The 19,299-nt window shown below is 43.6% G+C and overlaps 1 long non-coding RNA gene across 1 annotated transcript in view; it reads right to left on the bottom strand.

Annotated features, from left to right (window-relative positions):
* LOC115547586 (uncharacterized) overlaps positions 1-18,348 on the bottom strand; it is a 44,840-nt gene extending 26,492 nt beyond the window's left edge. The window contains exon 1 of the long non-coding RNA XR_003977392.1: positions 18,225-18,348. This is a non-coding gene — a long non-coding RNA (uncharacterized LOC115547586). The remainder of the gene's footprint in view (positions 1-18,224) is intronic.
* Between the last annotated feature and the right edge of the window lie 951 nt (positions 18,349-19,299).

Below are 19,299 nucleotides of genomic sequence, written 5' to 3'. Positions count from 1 at the left end.
TACACTCAAAAAGTTGTACAGTAAAGTAGTATAGTACTAAGGAATCAGCTGGTTTGAGCTGTTAGGGCCTAGCAATGTTTTAAAATTTGGGGTATGAAAATGATCGCCATTTTCTCAAGTGTAATGAATATACACTATATGACCTCATCTTTTGGTACAGGACTGTCGGCAGTTTGGGCCAAATCTAAACGATCCATTGTGTTGATGGACCAATGACTTGGGGGGGTTTCCTTATAATTCATTTTCCAAAAGGTAAGAGAGGACATTAAAATGAAACGGCTACTGGGTATCCCTAAGGAAGTATCATATTACAAGCCATAAACTACAAGTACAGTGTTGTAGGCATTGCAAAACCACATTTGATTAACACCTTGCCCCCCGTCCAAATAACACTCTCTCACACACTCACACACACACACACACACACACACACACACACACACACACACACACACACACACACACACACACACACACACACACACACACACACACACACACACACACACACTTCTCAGATTGAGAGCACTTGACTCGAACCCAAAGTGAACTCTAAAGCACTCTAGTTCTATGTGAGATAATGCCCTTTTAAAGCCAAAAGTAGGTATTTGAGTGTGTGTGTCATTCTCAAGTAATATGAATCTAATCTTTCGGTTCCAACTAAGACCTTTCGGAAAGACCTGTTACAGATATTGTGATGTTGAGGACTATTATTATATATTTTAGATATTATACTATATAATAAGGTAATACATTATATTTTCAGTGTGTGTGTGAGTTAAAGTATTGTTGTTTTTTTTTATCACCAAGTTTAAATCAAGGCAAGTTGAATCATTTTCTGCTTAGGAAAATCATAATGCTGCAGCTATCAAAAAGGGTTTAAATTTAGAAGCTGGCTTTACCTATTTTCTATCTAATATCATGATTGTTTTGATATGCAATAACCACAAAATCCAATGCTAATTTGGTTAAAAAAAATAACATCTTCAATTAAGTTCTCAACATCCGTTTTCTACATCAAACTTCAAGAAATTATATCTCTTTATGTTGGCTTTAAAGCTACATCTTTTAAAGCTGTCAAACAGCTGCAAAGATAAAATCCTTAAAGCGTTTTTGCACATTTCAAATTGATAATAATCTATCAAAAGTACACGCTGTGGTTTTGAAAATCGTAAATTCAAACAGTGTTTGCCTCTTGACATCAATCAGAAGCAGGCCTGAAAAATGATCTCATTCTTCTTTTTTTTTTTTTACAAAACAATGTATGAAAAGAGCCCACATGGTCATCTGCATGTGCAACAGGTAATCAAACACAGAGTAAGAGATGGTCGAACATGCTGTCTGACTTCCCTCCAATCCAACCATCAACTGTTTTCAATTACGATTAACCAAGACACACGCTAAAACAGAATGAACCCAGCAACCCGGCTGCCTTCAAAATGCGCACGCACACACGCAGACACACACACACACACACACACACAGAAAACACAGTGACAGAGAGGTTTTGTGTTATTTGAAAGAAAGAAATAATACAAATACAAATGACAAAACACTTCCAACGGACTCCCGAATCTCTCTGTACTGCTGTACTCTAATGCTAAACTAGCTTCCTAGCAAAGCATTGTACACAATTCTTTGCATGACTTTTTTTATTCTCCTCCTCTATTTCTCATTTCTTTCATTGCTATTTAATCCAGTCACAGCTCCCTAAGCAGGTGAAGTCCAGGGAAGACTTTCCCACGGTCTGGGAGCAAATCCGTCGGCCCCTAGCCTCTCCTCGGGGCCCAACCATCTGTCCCTTCTGTTTGGAGTGCGCTACCAGGGTGAGGCGTCAGCTGCATGACCAAATTCAACGTTCCAACACACCGACACCTCCCACTCTCCCCACGCCTTGGTCAAGAAACACCCCCCCCCCCCCCACCCCCTTTCACACACTCCCACACGCAAAAGTGTCCATTCAACTGGAGACCCACAGCCTGTGTCCAGCCCGTGTCCAAACACAAACCGGCAAAAAAAGGACAAGCGAGAATAAACACAACTTTTGTCCTGTTTTACGTATACAACTGTCTTGGGATACATTCGTAGGTCATATCAATTTGATCGGTTGTGTGTGGTCAGAGTAAGACATCTTCATTTATTAACCATTTTTCTTAATATTTACCAAGTCTTAATATTTCCATTAGCTTATCTCAAGAATATTCTTAAAGTAAAATAAAAGTGAAAGAGCAAAAAACTAATGAACGACGGCGAATAACTCAGCCCACTCAATCACTCGTCATTCTCCTTCAGCTTTTTCTACTAAATTATTCTACAACTGGGAAAGGCATGGGAGGAAGCAGGAATAATAAGAAGAAGAAAATATCCTTGCCTGCAGAACAAAAGAGTTCAACACATAAACCTTGACCTTTGCCCCTGCTGAGGATAAATCATCTGGGCTACTGACTTCTACCAAACAATACAATTTCCACACAATAGCCCATAAAAAAATCCTCCACTGACATATATCAGAGAAACAGAACCGCACATCGCCGACAACAAAACCAAAACAAAACGGCAACAAACAACACAAAAAACATCATACATCTTACTTTGAATTAGGATTCGCTACGATCATGTGACGCATTTCTTTCTTTATCCAGCACATGCCGCCGCCCCCATCACTAAAGCGTTTCCCAACTCTGTGTTTTTTTTCTCCTCAGCTCTCCTCCACAAGCAGACATGTGCTATCATTTTATTTTCCCTCTCAAAGAGCAACTCTGTGCTGCTGTGGATATGGTCCTCGCCCTCGCCCTGGCCCTGCCGCTTTCTCTCCCTCTTTCTCTCCCTCTTTCTCTCTCTCTTTTTTTTTTTAAAGATGCGTGACATTGCCTCTGTGGGAGCATGAGAACGGAGGCTCCTCAATAGTAGGGTCCCCATACCCGGCCCGTAACCATGGAAGCAGATGCTTGCCCCCCCGGCCCTCCTTACCTCCTGGCGGTTGCGGGCTGTGAGCTGCTTCGCCGCTGAAAAGAGAGCATGCCTGCCTTTCTCCTCGCTCTGAGCGAACTTGCCCCCGCTCCTGAAAAGGAGCCATTGAACAGGTCACTGGTCTAGACTTGTTTGCACGGTCCAGGGAGCAGCCTTGATGTAACCCTTGCTCTCCTCTCTCTCTCTTTCTCTCTCTGCCGCTCCGGCCGCCCTGCGACTGCAGACTGCAGAGGGGTGACGGGGAGGGGGACATTGGAGACGTGGATTTGAAAAGGAGCCCCGTCCGATTTTGCCATTGTGCCTTTTCATTCATCGATCGAATGAATATCGAACCTTCTGTCCCTGCGTATGTGAAACGGATAGCTTAGCAAGCTTTTTTTTTTTTTTCACGCAGGTCTGTGTGTGTGTGTGTGTGTGATGTGGGCCAGAGCTGAGATTTCATTTCAGTGTTATGTGTAAGAATACGTTTTAACATTATTTTCTTTTCTTTTTTTTTTTGCTTTCTGTAGATGGATGGTAAGGGGTTGTGAAAGGATGGGATATTTTGGAAAGTGGTCCTATGAGCAAAAAAGGTCTGAAGATTTAACACTTTGGATATCCCATATTCATTCTGGCTGTTCGGAAAATTTGCTTTTTAAATGAACACAAATATTACAAACCTTACTGAGGAACTAAAATGTATATAATATTCAAAAATAACGAGAGCCTGGATATAATTAATACATAATAATGAATACTAGATAAGTAAAATTGAAGGACATCAAACACATTTAAATATTCATGAAGAGTAATTGCCTTCTTGCTTCTAAAGCTTTCAATTAATGACTTTTCAACATGACAACCTTCCAAAATTCACTTTTGGATAAAAAGGGTTCAAAATGTGTTCGTTTCAATAAGATAACCTTATTTTCTGTTCAAACGAATTAGCATATATAAATGTACCACTTTATGAATTAATTTTGACATTGTGGCCTGTCACAAATTCTTAATTAATTGTGAAACTAATTACCAAACATGATATTGATGCAATAGAAATGCATACAATTTTTATACTACATTTGGACTCAACTTTAGAAATCCACATACATTTTCTTACAATTACATTTGTTTTCACACAATCCAAATTCTAAATTATTCTATTGTATTTATCTCCAGTACTGTGTTTGTGCTTCTAATAACATTTTTTTGCTCCAACAGGCAAACGACGAGCAAAGGACAGTTAGAGTTTGACACTTACCAACAGCCTAAACCAAAAAGTGCAGACAATCCATTGCAATATATCAACATTGTTCAATATTGTGTGGAATAAAGTGCATATTATCCCAATTTTTCTTGCAAATAAGAAAATGTATAATCCTTGTCAAGAAAGGTTTTACAAATCATGTTAAAAGAAGGCTGATTTGCACTATTCAATTATATCTTATCAATTTCACTTGATTAGTGTTTAAGATCATCTCAAGGGAAATCACAAAAAAATGGTTTGAATATAATTGTATCATCAGTACATTTTATCTTAGTGTAATAAAATTATTCCCTGAACTAAAATATACTACATTGTTTTCTAGATTGACATTGTTCCATGGGAGATTTAACAAAGCTATACATAACATAAAGCCTTACATACAGTTAATTTAGCATTAATAAATTACTTTATTATACTGTTAACAGGATGAAAGACCTAAAAAAAGACCCCAAAAAATCGCATACTACACGTTACAATCTCATGTACCACAAGGTATCATGTAAATGCAGAACTTGGAGTCCTGAGAGAGCAGCTAGCTCCCATGCTCCATGTGACAAGTTGCTATGCAGGGGCCAATCCAGGGGGCAACCGGAGGAGAGAGGGGGGCCAAGCCAGGGCAGAAAATGAGCAAATTCAAAGCCAGAGGAAGGAAAGCCAAAGAATCAGCGCGGTAAGAAAGAACGGGCATTGTGTCTGCCAAACAATCAGTGACTGCTTCACTGTGTTTGAACATTGTCCCTCCACCCCATACCACAAGCTTGAAGGTTCATCATTCGAAGGGTTTTGTGTGTGGATCGCAATTTATTCCTTATTTTGATGAATTTCTTTTTTAATAGTGAGTGAAAGAAATCCTTCACTTTTTATAAGCATGCATAAAGAGAATGAAAATTACTATGGAAATATGGGACATGTTTCAGGGAAGCATGTATAAGGGAAATGTATTTTGAAATATAAACCTTTTAATTCTTGAAATTGTGTGGTGAAAAGTTGGGTGCAAAATTACATCTAATTTGTGGCATTTGCATAATAATTCATCTTTAATAATAATAATAATTATAATAATCTAAATTCTAATAATCAAACAGGAAAAACAACACAGATTTAGATTTTGAATGGATTTAAATGAACAATATATATAAAAAAAAACTGAGCGGGGGGCTTCTTAGTAGCAGCCAGGAGCTGAGAGAGAACCGCATGAGAAAATGGAGGGTGACAATGGTTTTGACTGCAGTTCAGTGACTGGAACCAGCGCACACATAAGTCTGCATGAGGAGGGAAACGGCCGGTCGGGACCAAAGCAGGGACAACCTCTGTTGATTTTTGTTCTGTTGTGGGTTTTATGTACCACAGTGTACGAATAAACACACATGTCAAATGCTAATGAGGGCTAATGCCAGCTCAGTCTCTTCGTGAATGCTAACGAAGCTCGGGAAAAATAATAACATAGCAAGCTATTTAAAAAAAATACTACCCCACTAATAGCATATATTACCCATCACATTTTGGAACAGACTGGAACGACAGAAGGAACAAAGATCGATGAGAAGGTACCGGACAGCACATTCAGATTCCCCTTTGCTTCTCGCTCTCTGAGAAAGACGTGCACACACATGCGTGCACACACACCCACACACGTGCACACACAAACCCACACACCCAGCCACCAACTCCCTTTCCAAAAAACTTCCCAAAAGGCAGATGTTCCATGGGATGTGTAATCAAAGCCGGCTGTTCTCACAATCTCACTGTAGTCCTGCCTGGATACAGTAGCAGCCAAGTGCCCACTGCAGGACCGCAGTGTCCGATGTCACTGTAAAGCCAAGAGGACCAACAATATGAGCACACCGCCATGCCAGCTTCATGACCAAGGAGGCCAATTATGAGACAGGGGTAGCTGGGCAAAAGGGACGCTGCGCCAGCACCACCCAGTTATGATAGGTTGCCTTTTTTTTCCTTCTATATCGCTACTCGCTCTCTTCCTGTTTTCCTGAAAGCCGATTGGCCAGTGTGCCCATGTGACTCGATGTTTCACACTGCATGCACTCCTCAGACACCCGGCTTCGTTTTTACCTTTGTCCTCAAAACGAATGATGATAATACAAATGACCAGTAATCAGACGGTTTTAATGTGCATCTGGACCATGTGCAGACAATATGGCGGACGCCGCGATGTCTGACGTATGCTCAAACAATGTTATTGTTGACCTCGCCTCGACTCGTCCCTCCTCACAGACACAAGGCCTCTGGCACACTGCTTCTGGTTGGTCCCATATGCTGCTGCATAGGGACCCTCATCCTCTTCTAAAGTCTCTAGTCAGAACTGTGAAAAAAATAAACATCACTAGAAGGAAGATATATATATCTCTACAACATCATAATTTGGCTAATTTAAGAGTGATATTAAAGCTTTGGTAAAACAAACAAAAAAGAACTCGTCTTACAATTTATTCAGATGGAGGGCACCTCATAAAAACTGTTGATTTAGTTGAAAAAAATGAGTGGTGCTCAATTAAAGCAGCCATTTTTTTTAATGATTGTGGGCATGAGGAGAATCCTCTTAGGGAAACTCAAGGTAGTCAGGGCCAGGCTCGGTGTAAACAACTTTAGCATGTAAGCTATGCTAATGAGTGAGATGAAATATCACATAGGAGGCTCCTGCAGAAAACCAACCCTCAGTGATGTTAAGATCCCGGGCTGTGAAAGGCATCCTTAGAATTTGCCACAGGAACGCAAGCTTTCAAGCACATGCCACGACTGTCACCAAAGTCAAACACTAGCCTTCGAAGGTGCTTTAGAAAGGGGATTGGAACAAGGGGGCCCTTTACTCAAACCACTACTTAGAGGGCCATTTAATTAGGTGTAGAGCAACAAATCCTTCCTATTCAGTGGCCGGACACTTGTAGTGATGGAGTGGAGTGTATCGTTGGGTGAAAGACTGCAGTCATAACACTGGAGGAGTGTCCCCTCCCTCACACACACACACACACAAACACACACATGCACACAGACTTGCTAATGCCTGTGTGTTAACAAGCCCATCGTACGCATCTCTAATTCATTGTCTCTTGAATGAGTGCTAATGGAGAGACAAAACAACAGGGGGCACGCTCTCACGCGCACACACACACACACACACAGACAGACACACACGTGCACGCGCGCACACACACACACACACACACACACACACGTACACAAACACACACACACACACACACACATGCACACACACACACACACACGTTGGGACCCTACTGCAACGTGCTGCTCTTTTTAGGGCCCCACTTGTATACTGAACCTTAATTGAGGGGATGCATATGAGAACAAAATGGCCTCCAAATTGTAGAGTGCAGTTGTTAAAGCGACAGGTTTTTTAAACAAATGTAAACCCAATCAATGTACAAAATCCCCATTTAATATAAACTACAAAATTGGATCAATAAGCCGAGTCCTGTTGAAAATAACTAATTCAAATGTTTAATTTATAAATGTATAGAAATGTTTACACCAAATTATATAATTTATTTGTTAAATTTTACTTTTATTTCTCATATATGTATTTAATCAAAAAAGTGAATTAAAGTCAAACATTTCAAAATGATCACGCTTTGTAAACCTAAATACAGTCGAATGGAAAATGGAAAATGTTTCTAAAAAAGCGTGACGTACTCCCCCCCCCCCCCCCCCCCCCCCCCCCCCTGTTTAGAAAATCTAAACAGCTAATCAAACGTGTGCACACACACAAACACACACATCGCGGAAGACGGCACTGAATGCTGTAAAAGACAAAGTAACAGCCATGGGTTGGGATGGGGTGGTGGGCCCTAATCCTGGAGGACAAAACCGACATATCCACCGAGACAAATCTTGTTTGATGGAACCCCGCAGCTTGATCCAGCCCCAGCCCGGCAGACTGGGAGGCCCCGCCTGAGGAGCGGGGCGCTCGGAAAGGAAACACGGTCCGAGGTTATTAGAAACGGGACTTTTCAAAGACCATATTAATTCCCTGACATCCCAGTGAAAGAGAAATTACCTTAATCCCACACGGTTTTCTCAATGGGGGGAATAAAAAACGACATTGCAAAAGCATTTAAATCAACACAAATATTTGTACTGTGCTGTGGTTACGCATTTATTAAAGCTAACCCAGGCAGCTTTGATATCGTTGTTGGTTTTGGCATGTCATATTAATTTAATTACAGAGATTCTGAGAAATAATTTATTTTCTAGCTGTAATGTATTTCCATATTAATAATAAGTACGTCATAAAAATAATCGTGGAAGTTATTGTTATTTTAGAGATTTATATAGGATCCACAAATATGAAACATTTAAAACCATCCGGCCCCGCGTTCAGTGCAAGGTCATTCATCATCTGGTGACCGCAAAGGTTTTGGGCGGGCGAGAGGAAAAGAGATTCTTGTCTTTCAGAAATGAAAAAAAAAAAAAAGAGGAGAAGAATGATCTGAAAGGAGGGGAAAAGGAGAGAAGAGTGCTGGCATCTTCCTGGGACTAAAGCATGGCTGTCAGTCTACACACACTGAACCGCAAGATCCACATGGGAACCCCGGAGAACCGAGCTCCTCATCGTTCTCAACTTTATCTAATTATCTGGGGGCGGCTACGAGCATCTGTGCATTCTCTACGATCCGGGATGATTATTATTCCACCCGGCCGGTATCACCGCTGAATCTGCGCTTGGCTTTCAGCTGGTCCGGTCTGGGGGCCAAAGGTGGCCCAGTGTCTTTAAAGCCAACTGTGGGTCAGTGCAAACACAGGCGGCCATTCATGACCAGATCAAGTTGATGTGAGAATCTGTCCCTCCTCTGCCCCCGCATTTCCATATGAATGTAGAATATGCTAAAGAAGGAAAAGAAAGGAGAAACCACGGGCAACATGCCTGACACACGGAGTCAGTGCTCGGTGAGAAAACACACACTTCGAAGGTTGAGGCGATACAGATCTGCAATCAGGGTGTATAAAAAAAACAACGTTGAAATCCAAAACCAAACTGATTTTGATCAAAAAGAAGGAACAAAAACTATGCATTTAGACGTGACATTTAAGTAATTGTGGGAGACACGTGCAAAGTCTTGCAAAAACAAGCTCACACACACGCACAAACACACACACACACACACACACATACACACAGATACAAAGGTCGCCCCCGTTGCCAGCAAGAAAGCTCATGAATCAAAATGCTAATGAATACACACATTTATACTAATTTATCACATACACACACACACACACACACACACACACACACACACACACACACACACACACACACACACACACACACACACACACACACACACACACACACACACACACACACACACACACACACACACACACCTCCATATGGGTAACCCTGTACAGGACTCAAGGAGGTCCGTACAGAACAACAGAACAACAGAAAGGCTACAAATACCACAGGAAAATATGAGTGGGAAGAACAATGAGAAACAGCCAGCCACTTAAAAAGACAGCTTGGAGGTGAACAACAAGAAAAATGCAGAAAATCAGGAAAGGAAGAAGAAGAGACCACATCTGCATACCCTGAATCCTGCTCTTCCTCCTCTGGCTACCTGTCAGGCCTGCCACACTGTCACGTTGTCACGTGTATGTACATGTGCCAGCATTTCCCCCATACAACCCCCCCACCACCACAAACACACACTGCACACCAGAGACACACACATAGACACACACGGACACACACACACACACACACACATCTACAGCTTATTCACCTTGACAAATGTCACGCGTCATTGTTCCGCTCGGTGGGCTCTGGCCCCCGTTCTGTCTAGCTGCTAAAGGTGGGCTCAAACCCAGAGCAGTGACACCATCTATTACCCATGGGGCTCAGCGGGGTGACAGGCAGTGGGGGGAGGCAGTCTGGGGACTCTGGGGATGCAGGTTTGTTGGGGGGTTGGTGTCTGTGTGTGTGTGTGTGTGTGTGTGTGTGTGTGTGTGTGTGTGTGTGTGTGTGTGTGTGTGTGTGTGTGTGTGTGTTTGTGGGGGGGGGGGGGTTGTTCAGTCTACGGATGTACATGAGACCGGGTCTGTGAGAGCCACAGTCTGTGACCATGTTCTTGACTTGGGCAGTCCCATGCAGCAAGAGAGGCGTGTGCACGCCTACTTACGTCTGCACGTACTTGAGCGCAAGCCACATGGAGCACGGAGATATTCCTTCCAGCAAGATGGCGTCATACACACACTGCAAGTGAAACCTAGATTGGGGCGGTATAAGAGCTGGGAAAGTACCTGGAAAGGTATCGGAGCCAATCACAGACACCCACACCCACACACACACACACACACACACACACACACACACACACACACACACACACACACAGAAATATATGGAAACGGAGATGCTAAAATACAAATACACAGGCAGTCTTTGATAATGTCTGCATTTGCCTTCGAGGTGGTCATTTGTACAGCAGATGTACTCATGCCTCGGCTGTCCTTAATTTTCAAGTGTAATGGACGTATTAAAGCAGTGATAGCTCGGTCTCACTGGTGACGCAGGCGGCAGGCACAGCTGGTATCGCTGCAATGATCACAAACAGCACAAAGGAAAACCATCTAACTTACAGCACAATACGCAAATTGGATTATAAAGGAGAAAAAAACCTCCTGTGCAAGCAAACGGCATTAATGTAATTTCAGTGAGTGAGTTTCCATGCAATAGCCAGGAAAGACTCAGGTTTTTTCCCTTGGGCCTAAAATTGAAATCACAATGTAATCGGAGGAAAGGACGGAAATGGTATATACTTTTGTACGTTGAGTTTTGATTTAGACTCTTGAACAGAGAACATTGTTCATATTCGTTTTTTTTGTACTTGCCCTGACTTTCATAATGGATGTCTTTTTTATCATAACAATTTGTTCGGCCTATATTTTCCCTCCATCTGCAAACACTTTAGGCAAAGCATAAATATCTCCGGTACATTTCTCCTGTTCATTGTAGTGTACAATTTTATATATCGAGGGGTAAATAGTGTCATCATCATTCCCATCATTACCAAATTTCATTGGGCTTGTTATTAAATTACACTGTTATTATTTTCCTCCATTTTATTGGCTTTCTGAAATCAGCTCATCCTTACGAGAGCAAGTTCTTGTGCACTTCATCCTTTTACCGTTGTCACTCTGCCCTACATTCGAAAAGCCACACACGTAACACACTGGAACGATAGCTGATAAACAATAACACATCACCAAAACAATAATATATCCCAGAGCAAATGTTCCTTGCGTACGGCAAACATCCCCATCGCTGGATAAAGACGGACCACCGTTCTACAATGTTTGGTTGCCTTGGAAATCACTTTCCCCTCATGGATGCCCATGTTTATTTAGAGCCAGCGTATATATTTACAACAACACCACACTTCACAGCCGACATGCTAGAGACACACCCCTGCTGATATTTAGGCCATCCTAGGTTTGAACGTCATATGCATATTTTCATTTTTATCAGAAACCCGGGACAATGGAAAAACTGTTTTCGGTGGCGGTATGGGACGAACAGAGAGAGCAGCAAGCAGGCTGTTGTTCATGCTGCACCAGCGACCTGTTTCCCACTAGAGTGGCCTGGATAGAATCATCCCAGTACCAGGGTACAGTGTCCAGACCACTTCTATTTACACTGCGATAATCGCTAAGGAATCTCTGCCAGGGAGAGGGAGAGAGGGAGAGAGAGAGAGCGAGAGAGAGAGAGAGAGAGAGAGAGAGAGAGAGAGAGAGAGAGAGAGAGAGAGAGAGAGAGAGAGAGAGAGAGAGAGAGAGAGAGAGACAGAGAGAGAGGGACAGAGAGAGACAGACAGAGAGATAGGGAGAGACAGAGACAGAGAAGGGGATTCACATCTTGAAGGGGTACAAAGGGGGACATTGTCATGTGGATCGAGATATTAATGCCTCTGATGGAAAAACACAACAACAAATACAACAAAATCTCAAATAACCTGACAACCACACTCTTTTTCCTAAAATAATTACCTAATGTTCCCTTAATTCAGGCACTGGATGGAACCTAGTAAAACGTTAAAAGACGTTTTACTAGCTGTTTATTTGGAGAGGAAGTAGGCTGGTTGAGGGACGACCCCGGGACAGAGAGTTTGCATCTTGATTTGATCTCGGCGTGTTTGGGTAACGTCCCGCTGGGTAGCCATGGTTCCTGACGTGAGTCATACAGAGAGGCTTTCCAGCAGCAGGGCCTTGCCTCTCTGCCAGCTACACAAACAGTGGGAGAGAACACATGACCTCATCCCTCTTTCGTCCGCAAGATACACTCAAGGCACAAGGGTTCAGCAGGTTCACATTTTCCACGCAGACACACACACACACACACACACACACACACATGCAGGCTAATGTTAACACGCTTGGGCGAAAATAGACTCCCCTGCTATAGGCACTTTCTCCCCCCACCATCTTTTGTGACTTTTTTTCTTCTCCGCTTTATGCCATTATAGGGATTGTGTAACAGCCTGGCCACACGCAAAAAAAATAAACATGCTTCTTTCTATCTTTGTTATTCCACGCTGGTACCGTGGTAAGAGGTAAAGGTCTGAGTCACCAAACCATACGCTGTGAATCCAGGTCCCCATTTTGTGTTCATGGCCCTTCACAGACAAGCCTGGGGTGACCTGTTCTTTTTCGTCCAAACTGTCCGACCGACCAGGGACAGCACACTGCCCCCCCCCCCACCCCACCCACGGCGGCCAGAGAAGCATCATCAGTTGTTCCCGCTACATCCCCCCACCATCGCCTCCTTTCCCCTCTAAAGGATCTAATTACACAGTTGCCACATCAAACTCTTGACGGCTAACACACGGAAAGGATTTTTTCATTTTTTTCTCGGGTGGATGATAAGTTGTCCGCTAAGAGGGCTTCATATTTGACAGTGAATACGGAACAATGGCATTGTGTTTTTGTGTGTGTGCGTGTGTGTGTGTGTGTGTGTGTGTGTGTCCAAGTCCGTGCGTCGGACGAGTGTGTCAGTCTCGTCCAAAATTGGGTGTTATCCCTCCATAAAGCTGTCATGACCGATGGCACAATTTTTCAATTTACCTACGACGCGACGACGAGTGCCTTCTGACAGGAAAAACACAAGCCCAGCCACCCACGAGACGCAGGTCAGCGCACGAAGCAGATGGAGGAACAAAATAAATAAATAAATAAAATACTCGGAAAGAAGAAGAAGAAAAAAACAGCAGCCTACCGTTTGGCCACCACCGCAATCTATTCATCGCTGCCGTTTAATTTCTTTCAGACGCATAATCCTTTCACTCTCAATAGCAAATGTAACAGTCCCCAAGGCCTCCACACCAGACTGGTCAATAGAAAACCAGACAACTAATTACTGAGCGCACCATACTCTCTCTCTCTCCCCCCATCCCCTCTCCCTTGTCTCCCTTAACCTCCATCTCCCTTCCCCCAGCCGTCACCAGCTGTGGGGCTCATGTACACAAGCGCAGCGGTCAGCCGGCGTTGGGTTTCCACTTTCCCAGACCGCCATTAAAAAGCTGTCCCATAATGGCCCTTCAGTCACACAAACACGCGTACGGTTTCACACACAAACACACACACACACAGTGACACACTCACACACAACACAAACAATAACAAACAACAAAACAATAACAAACTCAAGCAGTGCTTGCAGAGGCCCAAGTGCATATATCTATCCTATCTATCACAGAGCTGTGGTTGCTTGTAAACTTGGTCTTGTGTAACATTGTTGTTTGTGAAAGATCTTCAGCATCCACCCAAGGCTAGATGTGGTTAGCTGATAAGATGATTGTGTTGTTTATCATGTGGCTTGAGTGACTTTATTTTGCTTCAGAGGTAATGGCACGTTTATTGAGAAGCAACGTTATAAATGTGAATAACAGCAAGCAGGGAAGACTCAATCTTTAAGAGCGTGTAATGACCATGTAATTGACTGCTTGTTTTCAAGTCATAAATTAGACCACAACTCATCCGGCTGTTGGACTAATAAGTGAGAGCATGGTGGTTAGCACTACTAGCTGGAAAACCTATAGACAGGTCTTTTCCGAGCGATAAAAGCTGCTACAATTTCCATGTGACTTAATTGAACAACTGGCTATTTTCAATGGCAGGACACACGATTGACATCAATTGTTACCTATTTACAAAAAAAAAATCTTTAAGGACGTCTACCTTTCTGATCTTTACTATATTTGGAAAAAATCGTTCATTTATCAAATATATAGGTCTATTATATGTACCTTATAGTATATTGTATCATAAAAGGAAAGAAAGAAAGAAAATAAACAGGGCATTTCAGATGAAAGACCCCATCCTAGCCTCCCATCTCTGAGCACTCGAGGAGGGAGGGTTGCAGCAATGACAACCCGGCCAGGATAGCATGCATGGTACCCTGAAGCCAGCCCGGTGCGGTGGCGGGATGTTGTGACTGCTCTACTTTACTCTCTTCCATAAACCAACGTGCTCTGCTGGCTTTATCCAGACCCCGAGTGCAGACGAGTAAAAGCCCTTTATTGGGGGGGTTCTTAAAAAAAAAAGCCCCAAGCCTCAATGAAGATCACTTCCCCCATATAATGGGAAGAGTTTCGCCCCACTGTGACCTAAGTGGACCAGCCTTTGTCTCACCGGCCAATGTTTGCCTTAGCCCATTGTGTGTCCATTATCTGCCCCCTCCACATCACCACCGCCTTCAGCCACCACTACAGCGCTTTAAACCACGGCCCCGGTCCCGCTACACCGCTTACACCCCACCCCCACCTCCCCCTCCCACCCCACCTTTCCATGAAAAGGAAACGCTTGATGTATGGAAGCCATTTCCTAGTGTACCCCTCTCCGTATGTGCTCGGAGGCATCCCCGCCCCCTCCGCTGTGGGAGCGGTGACAGACTGGCTGTTTAAAATGGTGGGGAGCCCCGGGCCCACGTGGTTCGGTCAGCGAAGACGGATCCGCGGCAGCACACTCGCGCAGCGCGCGCGCGCACACGCACACACACACACACACACACACACACACACACACACACACACACACACACACACACACACACACACACGCACGCACACACAATGGGAATCTGCGGGCTTAGACCAAACGCAGAAATCGACACTACAAAACGAATAAGCTTTGGTGGCCTCGGCCCGGACGACGGGGGAGCGATGACACCGTCAGCGCGAGGGAGAGAAGACAAAGTACCGTGATCTCTGACCTGGGAGGGGGACGGGCAGCCTCTCGTACAAATAAACACATTCATGGTTCAGGGAGGAAATATGGTTTCGGAGGTGGGTTTCAAATCCTCTCCTTTTGTAGAGGAATCGGATCGACTAGGGAGGGGGCAGTCGCGTTGTAATGTTTTACTATTTCCTCAGTTTGTAGGAAATGGGTCTTACTGTTTGCGAATGGTTGTGCATCTCTTGACTGTGGACCTTCTTAATCCAAAAATATTTCAAGTATTGATTTAATGTATAACCCAAATGAATGTTGAATGTAAATGCATGGTAATAACATTTAGTGATGTTGAATGGTATGTTGCTTGCATTTTGCCATAAATGTATTATTCTTTAAATCTCTTTTATAAAGCAAATTAACAGATCTTGCTATAAAGAATTCAGTATTTTATTGCTATCATTAGTGTCAAACATATTTCTTTCTAAACAAAATTCTTTAAATTGTTTAATTCCTTCATAAGTTATATAAATAGTGCAAAGCTATAATACTATAATACTAACAGTTTACTTTATATACTTATACTTGTTCCTATAGAGCAACATCTCAATCCAGTCTCAAAGTTTAAAATCAAGAGGAGATGCTGTCACTACTAGGCTTATATATAATTCACATTCCTTATATGTACTGCCTGTATGACTGGGTCTATGGTGCAACATTATGTTGAATTCCTGCACTGATTGTAATTAACCATGTTTCCAAAGAGAGTGAGGCCAGCTTAAACGTCACGTGATAGGATTCGATGCAGGTCTCATCCATTTACCAGTAACACAATCAGTCATTTCCAAGGCAAGGGCATACCGGTTCTTACCGAAAGACACACAAATAACCAACTCAAGTCCAAGAAAAATATACCAGTCCATGTTCCCAGTACTCTTAAGTGGCAACGAGTGCAGCCTCCTCCTATTTCCTGAAACTAAGCTTAAGTTCCTGCTGACTTTCTGAGTTTCTGTTTTCTCTCTGAAAGGCACCTCTGTCAGTTGCATGGCTGTGGCAGGCCTGCCACTAATAAATTACTGGAACCGGCCAAGCTTTTCCTTTCACTGCTCGCAAACACCAAGCAGACTAATTTCTATCTGTGGGGCGCGGGCTTGGGGGGGCTCGAGGAATAGGGAGAAATCAGTGGTAGGGGTCAGTCAGGCCAATAGCTTGACACGTTTTCACAATGCATGGCACACATTTGAAATAGATGTCAAGGGCAGAAAAACTAGTCTAAAAACAAAGAAAGAAAAATAATCATGCACAGATTTATTTATTTTATTCTATTAATAGATAATACCAAATAATACATTACGATGAACAACCAACCACTAGACTGTAACTTTGGCTATCTCATCAGTATAACATAAATTTAGCCTAAGGTCATCTATGTTATACCAATTATTCATTGACAAATCGAATTACCATCATGGGGACACAAACTTGCAAAGAAAAATGTAAATACATCCCAAATGAAGAACATTGGTGGACATAAAATAAACTATTTCATTGTCAAGAAACAATCGCAGTGCCAACTTAAAATATAGTACTGTAAAAGGGTGTGTAGAAGTCAGGTAAACAAAAACGTACAGTGCAATGAGTACACGAGGAATACATTTCCAACAAAAATCATTTTCTTTATGATTTATATTTCATAATAGAGTAGGCAGCATTTTTCTTTCAAATCAACAGCAATTTTAATGATCCTCATCAAGACAGCTTGAGGTTGAGCTATTTTCTTAAATTGTGACCTACATGCCCAAAATAGTGAACTAGATTCTGCTGCAGACCTAGTATGTGAGTATTTTTAGAACGTTTTTCGTGGAAAAATAGACCAACTAATATGTCCTCATGCATGTTGTTGCGTGGGCTATTGACTGGCTAATTTTAAACCCAGCACGAACAGCCTCAAGCACACAAGCAGTTCTCGTGTACCACTTCTCAAGGCGGTTCTCCACGGTATATAAAGTGACGAAGCGGCTTGGTGACGAAGCAGCGGTACTGCAGCGGCAAATCCAGAGAAATAAACCCAGAGGACAGATGAACTCAGTAACCCCCTTTTTCTTTTCTGTTTTTTGCAACACTTTTTTAACCAACCAGGCTTCACAGGGAATTCGAGTGCGGTAGCTTTGGATGATTCTGGCTTGTGTCTGAGGCGGTCGGAGAAATAGGTTGAGATCACACTGTGTAACTGCGCCGCTTCAATTAGCAGAGTAAGCGGGCTCGTCGAATTGGCTCGTAAAAAGTATCCTAAAGCAAGGGGGCTGCTCCCCGAGTGCTGAGGCAGGCGCATGTTTCACAAAGTATCCGTGTCATGCTTAAAGAAAGTTTAGAGGCCCACCTCCGTTCTTACGGCCGTGCTAACTACCATTCCCTTCACACCCTACACCGCCGCCAGCCCCCCCCCCCCCCCCCACCATCGACCCCACAACTCAGCCACTCTCTCTTACTTGACGTTGACCCCGTTACCCCCAACACACCACCACCAAAACCGTTTAGTAGGCTTTTTCTGTAAACGTCAGCCGCAGACATGTGCGCTTAGTGGCACTAATATTTCACAACTTTATACCGACTTGAATTTCGGGAAAAGCGAGTGAGAAAGAACGAGGGGAGGCAGAAAAAGTCTTGGCAACATGTGGACGGAGGGCAAAACAAAGTGAACAAAGAACAATGTTACCAAACGACAACAAACCAACGCATATATAGTTCCTGGCACTTGACCACCACAAAGATTGTCGAAAACCGACCCAACAATGAGATGACCACTGACCTGATTTGAGCGCCAAAATCCAAGAGCGAAAGAATCCTCTCTTCGATGTGCAACCCACTCCGTTCTCCTGCGCTCCGTTATGCTCTGCCCCCCCCCCCCCCCCCCCTCAACCCCCACACCTCCTCCCGCCCACCTTGTCCAAAACACCCGTTGGCTTAGAGGGAGTCCGAGGAAATTGAGGGAGATAAAGATTCAGAGAGAGAGAGAGAGAGGAAGACTTAGAGAGATAATGAGCAATAGGGAAAGAAAAGAGAATGCGAGGGAAAGGTAGAAAGAGAGCTACAGAGACGGAGGCAAGAGTGCAAGAGCAAGAGAGAGAGTGAGAGAGAGAGAGAGAGAGAAAGCAGAAGAGTGGGAGAGAGAGAGAGAGAGAGAGAGAGAGAGAGAGAGAGAGAGAGAGAGAGAGAGAGAGAGAGAGAGAGAGAGAGCGAGAGGTAGAGACGCGATAGTCCCAGTGTGGAGATAGTGTGGAAAAGTGGAGAGAGACTCGTGCGCGGCGCAGCTGTGCACCCAATCAGTAACCCCTAAAATCCACCAGCCCTCTTCTCCATGGGTGTCTGCAACACCGCAGAAAAAAAAGGCACCGGACAAAAGTGCTCCTCTTACACACGTTCAACACACACACACACACACACACACACACACACACACACACACACACACACACACACACACACACACACACACACACACACACACACACACACACACACACACACACACACACACACACACACACAGCGAGATAAAAGAGAGGGAGAGAGATGGGAGGGGGGGAGGCGGTCTGAAAGAAAACAAGTGGGCTAGTTAGAAGAGCAGCTGGAGAATAGGAGGTTCAAGTTTTGCTGCGGAAAGTCCTCCGCTGGTCAATGGGGGAGGGAACTAGCAGGCGGTTCTAGCGATGCAAGCAAACGCTGTATAATCCCTCACCGGCTTCCCTCCATCGCCTTTATCTTTACTTTAATCTCTCTCTCTTTCTCCCTCTCTCTTTCTCTCTCTTTCTCCCTTTCTCTCTCTCTCTCTTTCTCTCTCTCTCTCTCTCTCCCTCTCTCTCTCTCTCTCTCTCCCTCCCCCT

The sequence above is a fragment of the Gadus morhua genome, chromosome 7 (assembly GCF_902167405.1).
Source record: "Gadus morhua chromosome 7, gadMor3.0, whole genome shotgun sequence".
In the NCBI taxonomy this organism is placed as follows: domain Eukaryota; kingdom Metazoa; phylum Chordata; class Actinopteri; order Gadiformes; family Gadidae; genus Gadus; species Gadus morhua.
This window is presented reverse-complemented; position numbering and strand designations above follow the sequence as displayed.